Here is a 6622-nt window from a genome sequence, read left to right on the forward strand (position 1 = left end):
TTGTCCCAGCTGTTTTGTCTCCCACTGGACTCTCCGTGAGGTTGCTTTCTCTTACCCCCATTTGCTGGTCTCTGATAGGAGTCCAAGATGGTGGATCCATGCTGCATTAACTGGTAGGGCACCTCTGAATGAATCTCTCCTCGCTCTCCATTCTCTGTCAGTTTTCTCACTCCATTTGGTGCTTGGCTGAGTTCTTTATCTCTTCATTTGATGTTTTAGGGTCTCAGGATTGTTGTATTCTCTGTATGGCTTAGTTTTTCAGATCTTTGCTGTGGAGGGACGGCCTGGTGCTTCTGCCTAGAGCACCATTTTGCTGGAACTCCAGGATTTTACTCTTAAAACAATACTTTACCTTTGTGTTACTATTGTGTATCTTCATTTTATAGATAAGGAAATTGAGACAAGTAGTGTCTGGTAGTTTTACTTTATATCCACGCATTTTTGATACTCTGCTTAAAGAAAAAAAAAAAGTGCTGTCCAGTGATTCCAACTCATAGTGACCCTCTAAGACAGAGTAGAACTGCCCCATATGGTTTCCAAGAAGAGGCTGGTTAATTTGAACTGCTGACCTTTTGGTTAGCAGGCATAGCTCTTAACCATTGCACCACCAGAGCTCCTCCCTTAAAGAAGTGGGGCTTAATTCCTTTTCCCTGGTGTGTGAGGTAGACATATTGCCTGACTTCTAATAAGTAGAATGTGATAGAAGTGCCCTGTGTGACTTACCAGGCTGTGTTATATAAGGGATTGCTTATTGGCTCTTTGGTCTCTGTGGGATGACTTGCTCTGAGAAAAGCCAGCTACCATGGTGCAACGTCATTCAAACAGCCCTGTGAAGTGGTCCATGTGATCAGGAACTGAGACCTCTTGCAAACAGACAACAAGGAACTGAGGCTTCCTGTTGGCATTCATGTGTGTGAGTGATCTTGGTAGTAAATCCTTGGGCCCCTGTCCAACAGTCACCTAAGTGCAGCCATGGCCGACACCTTGACTATAACTTAATAAGAAACCCTGGGTCAGAATCACCCAGAAACATTGTTTCCAAATTCCAGATCCACAGAAAAATGCAAGGTAATAAATATTTATTATTTTAAGCCACTAATTTTGGAGATAATTTGTTATACAGCAATGGATGTGGTGAGTTAATTGACTTCTCTACTTTCAGAATTTGAAAACTAAGCCCAGGAAGTTTGGCTCCACAGTTGCAACTCTGCATGTACAGTGGTGATGATAATGGCCATCATTTATGACATTCTGTCATTTACTAAAAACTCTCCTCCATTTGGTAGATTATATTTTCACATTTTATTCAGACAAGGTGGGTTACATTACTTTTTCAAAGTTACTATGCCACCTAGATGGAGAAAGTGAAATCTTTTAAGGATTAAACTAAGGCTATACAAACTGATTAAATTAGAAAATTAACATCAAGACTTGATATTGTAGGTGGAGCCAACATGGTACTATAGACAGAAGCACCATGCCTTCCCTCCACAGCAAAGATCCAAAAAACTAAGTAAAATGGAGACAAACATCAATTCTGGAACCCTAAGCATCAAATGAAGAGATAAAGAACTCAGCCAAGCATGGAATGGAGTAAGAAACTGACAAATCAGAGAGTGAGGAGAGATACGAGCAGAGGCCCCCCTATCAGCTAACACAGCATGGACTAGCCACCTTGGACTCCTGTCAGAGATTGGTGGACAAGGAGTACAGGAGAGCAGCTTCATGGAGCTCCCAGCAGGAGACAGAGCACTCGATAATCAGTGATATACGCTTTCTAACCTCTCACCCTTCCTCACCCTGCTCAACCTCTGCCACTTCCTAGCTGGCTTTGATAGCTCGGCAGGCCAGGAGGCAATACTAAGTAATAATACACTGGTTCAAACCTAGGAAGATAAGGGTAAATTTCAAGGTAACCACAAAGAAAGTTAACAAACCTATTCATCAAAATAAAGAAGAAAACCATAAAGTCTCAGTAAACACAAAATCTGCAAAAACAAAAAAAATGAAAAAAAATCCACAAACAAAAGAAATTCAGCACAGGAGCGTGAGAGGAACAAAGAAAACATCAGCATCACAAAAAAAAAAGCACTACAAAATGACAGCAATAAACTCACACCTATCAATAATTACACTGAACGGAAATGGCCTAAATGCACCCATAAAGAGACAGAGAGTGACAGAATGGATTAAAAAACAGGATCAGTCAATATGCTGTCTACAAGAGACACATCTTAGAAACAAAAACATAAATCTATTTGTCATGGAATGAATTGTGTCCCCCCAAAATTGTGTGTATTAACTTGGCTAGGTCATCATTCCCAGTATTGTACGATTGTGTAATCTGATGTAATTTCCTTATGTGTTGTAAATTTGATACTATGATCTCATAAGATGGATCAGCGACAGTTATACTGATGAGGTATACAAGATTGTATAGTGTCTTAAGCCAATCTCTTTTGAGATATAAAAGAGAGAAGCAAGCAGAGACACATGGGAACCTCATACCACCAAGAAGTCAGTGCCAGAAGCAGAGCGCATCCTTTGGACCTGAGGTTCCTGCACAGAGAAGCTCCCAGACCAAGGGAAGATTGATGACATGGATCTTCCTCCAGAGCCGACAGAGAAAGCATTACCCTGGAGCTGACACCCTAATTTGAACTTGTAGCCTACTGGATTATGAGAGAATAAACTTCTCTTTGTTTAAGTCATCCACTTGTGTTATCTCTGTTAGAGCAGCACTAGATGACTAAGATACTATTAAAAATCAAAGGACAGAAAAAACATATCAAACAAACAGCTACCAAAAAAGAGCAGGAGTGGCAATACTAACCTCAGATAAAATAGACTTTAAAACAAAATCCACCATAAAATACAAAGAAGGACGATATATAATGATTAAAGGGTCGATTAGTCATGAAGACGTAAACATAATAAATATCTACACAGCCAATGGCAGGGCTCCAAAATACATAAAACAAACTATAACAACACTGAAAAGAGAAATTGACAGTTCCAAAATAAAAATAGGAGACTTCAACACACCACTCTTGGTAAAGAACTGAACATCTAGAAGGAAAGTCAGCAAAGATACAGAAGATCTAAAGAACACAATCAGCCAACTTGACTTCACTGACGTATAGAACACTCCACCCAAGAGCTGCAAAGTACACATTCTTTTCTAATACACATGGAATGTTCTCTAGAATAGACGAAATCCAAAACATTGAGATAATACAAACTAAATTCTCTGACCACAGCGCCATCAAAGTAGAAATTAACAAGAAGATCAAGGAAAAAAAAAAATCAATTACATGGAAACTGAATAACACTCTGCTTATGAACTACGGGATAATAGAATAAATCAGAGATGGAATCAAAAAATTCCTAGAATCAAATGAGAATGAAAACACATCCTAACAAAACCTTTGGGACACAGCAAAGGCAGTGCTCAGAGGTCACTTTATAGCAATAGATGCACATATCAATAAACAAGAATGGGACAAAATCAAAACGTTAGCTACATAACTTGAACAAATAGAAGGAGAATAGCAAAAGAAGCCCGCAGCCACCAGAAGAAAGGAAATAATAGAGATCGGAGCAGAAATAAATGAAATAGAGAATAGAAAAACAATAGAAAGGATCAACAAAACCAAAAGTTGGTTCTTTAAAAAGATCAACAAAATCAACAAACCGCTGGCTGAATTGACAAATGAAAAACGAAAGGATGCAAATAACCCAAATAACAACTGAAATGAGGGCCATTATAATAAACACAACTGAAATAAGAAGGATCATAAAAGAGTATTATGAAAAACTATAACAAAATTGAAAATCTAGAGGAAATGGACAAATTTCTAGAAACACACTACCTACCCAAACTAACACAAAATGATGTTGAAAATCTGAACAAACCAATAACAAGAGAAGAGATTAAAAAAGTAATTTAAAAAAGTCCCAACCAAAAAAAAGCTCTGGCCCAGATGGCTTCACTGGATAATTCTACCAAACATTCAGAGAAGAGCTTACACCAGTACTACTCAAACTATTTCAGAACATAGGAAAGGAAGATATTCTTCCAAATTCATTCTTTGAAGCCAGCATAACCCTGATAACAAAACCAGGCAAAGACACCACAAAAAAAAGAAAATTACAGGCCGGTATCTCTCATGAATATAGGTGCAGAAATTGTCAACAAAATTCTAGCCAACAGAATGCAGCATCATCAAAAAAATAATACACCACAACCAAGCAAGATTCACACCAAGTATGCAAGGATGGTTCAACATTAGAAAATCAATCAAAGTAATCCACCACATAAATAAAAGGAAAGAAAAGAATCACATGATTATCTCAATCGATGCAGAAAAGGCATTCAACAAAGTCCAACACCCGTTTCTGATAAAAACTCTCAATAAAATAGGTATAGAAGGAAAATTTCTCAACTTAATAAATGACATCTATACAAAACCAACCACCAACATCATTCTTAATGGAGAGAGGCTGAAAACGTTCCCCGTGAGGACAGGAAGAAGACAAGGATGCCCTTTATCACCACTCCTATTTAACATTGTGCCGGAAGTCCCAGCTACAGAAATAAGGCAAGAAAAGGAAATACAAGGTATCCAAATTGGTAATGAGGAAGTTAAACTGTCCCTATTTGTGGATAATATGACACTAGACATAGAAAACCCAAAAGACTCTATGAGAACTACTGGAAATAATAGAAAGATTCAGCAGAGTAGCAGGATACAAGATAAACAATACAAAAATCAGTTGGATTCCTAGACACCAATAAAGAGAATGATGAAAAGGAAATCAGGAAAACAAAACCTTTTATAATAGCCCCTAAAAAAAATAAAATACTTAGGAATAAATCTAACCAGGGATGTGAAAGACCTATACAAAGAAAACTACAAAACACTACTGCAAGAAACCAAAAAATATGTACATAAATGGAAAAACATACCATGTTCATGGATAGGTAGACTCAACATTGTGAAAATGACATTTCTATCCAAAGCAATCTAAAAATACAATACAATCCCCATCCAAACACCAACAACATTCTTTAAAGAGATGGAAAAACTGATCATTAACTTTATATGGAAAGGAAAGAAGCCCCAAATAAGTAAAGCACTATTGAAGAAGAAGAAAGTAGGAGGACTCGCACTACCTGACCTCAAAACCTACTATACAGCTACAGTAGTCAAAACAGCTTGGTACTGTTCAACGACAGATACGTTGACCAATGGAACAGAATTGAGAACCCTGATGTAAATCCATCCAGCTGTGGTCACCTGATCTTCAACAAGGGCCCAAAGTCCATCAAACGGGGAAAAGACAGTCTTTTTAACAAATGGTGCTAGTAAAACTGGATGTCCATCTGCAAAAAAAATGAAACAGGACCCATACCTCACACCATACAGAAAAAGTAATTCAAAATGGATCAAAGATCTAAATATAAAGTCAAAAGCTATAAAGATCATAGAAGAAAAAATAGTATCAACACTAGAGGCCCTAATACACTGCATTAACAGGATACAAACCTTAACCAACAACACACAAGCTCCAGAAGATAAGCTAGATAACTGGGATCTTCTAAAAATTAAACACTTTTGCTCATCATGAGACTTCATCAAAAGAGCGAAAAGAGAACCTACAGACTGGGAAAAAATTTTTGGCTATGACAAATAAGACAAAAGGTCTAATCTCTAAAATCTACAGGAAAATCCAACACCTCTACCACAAAAAGACAAACAATCCAATTAAAAAATGGGCGAAGGAAATGAACAGACACTTTACCAAAGACATTCAAGCAGCTAACAGACACATGAGGAAATGCTCGCGATCACTAGCCATTAGAAAAATGCAAACCAAAACCAGAATGAGAAAATAACAAATGCTGGAGAGGCTACAGGGAGACTGGAACTCTTATGCACTGTTGGTGGGAATGCGAAATGATACAACTATTTTGGAAAATGATATGATCCTTCCTTAGAAAGATAAAAACAGAAATACCATATGATCCAGCAATCCCACTCCTAGGAATATATCTTAGAGAAATAAGAGCCATCACACAAATAGAATTTGCACACCCATGTTCATTGCAGTATTGTTCACAATAGCAAAAATATGGAAACAACTTAGATGCCCATCAACAGATGAATGGATAAACAAATTATGATACGTAAACACAATGGAGTACTACTCAATGATAAAGAACAATGATAAGTCTGCAAAACATCTCACAACATAGATGAATCTGGAGGGTGTTATGCTGAGTGAAATAAGTCAATCACAAAAGGACAAATATTGCATGAGACCGCTACTATAAACATTCAGGAAAAGATTTACACACAAAAAGAAACAAGATTTGATGGTTATGAGGCAGGGGAGGGGTGGGGTTGGAAAAAGACTAAATAGACAACAGATAAGTGGTAATTTTGGTGAAGGGTAAGACAGTACGCAATCCTGGGGAAGCCAGCACAACTTGTCCAAGGCAAGGTCACGGAAGCTCCATAGAAACATCCAAACTCCCTGAGGGACCAAATTGCTGGGCTGAGGGCTCTGGGGACCATGGTCTTGGGGAACACCTAGCTGAATTGACATAACAGAATTT

Source organism: Trichechus manatus, unplaced genomic scaffold (genome assembly GCF_000243295.1).
Source record: "Trichechus manatus latirostris isolate Lorelei unplaced genomic scaffold, TriManLat1.0 scaffold00348, whole genome shotgun sequence".
Taxonomy (NCBI): Eukaryota; Metazoa; Chordata; class Mammalia; order Sirenia; family Trichechidae; genus Trichechus; species Trichechus manatus.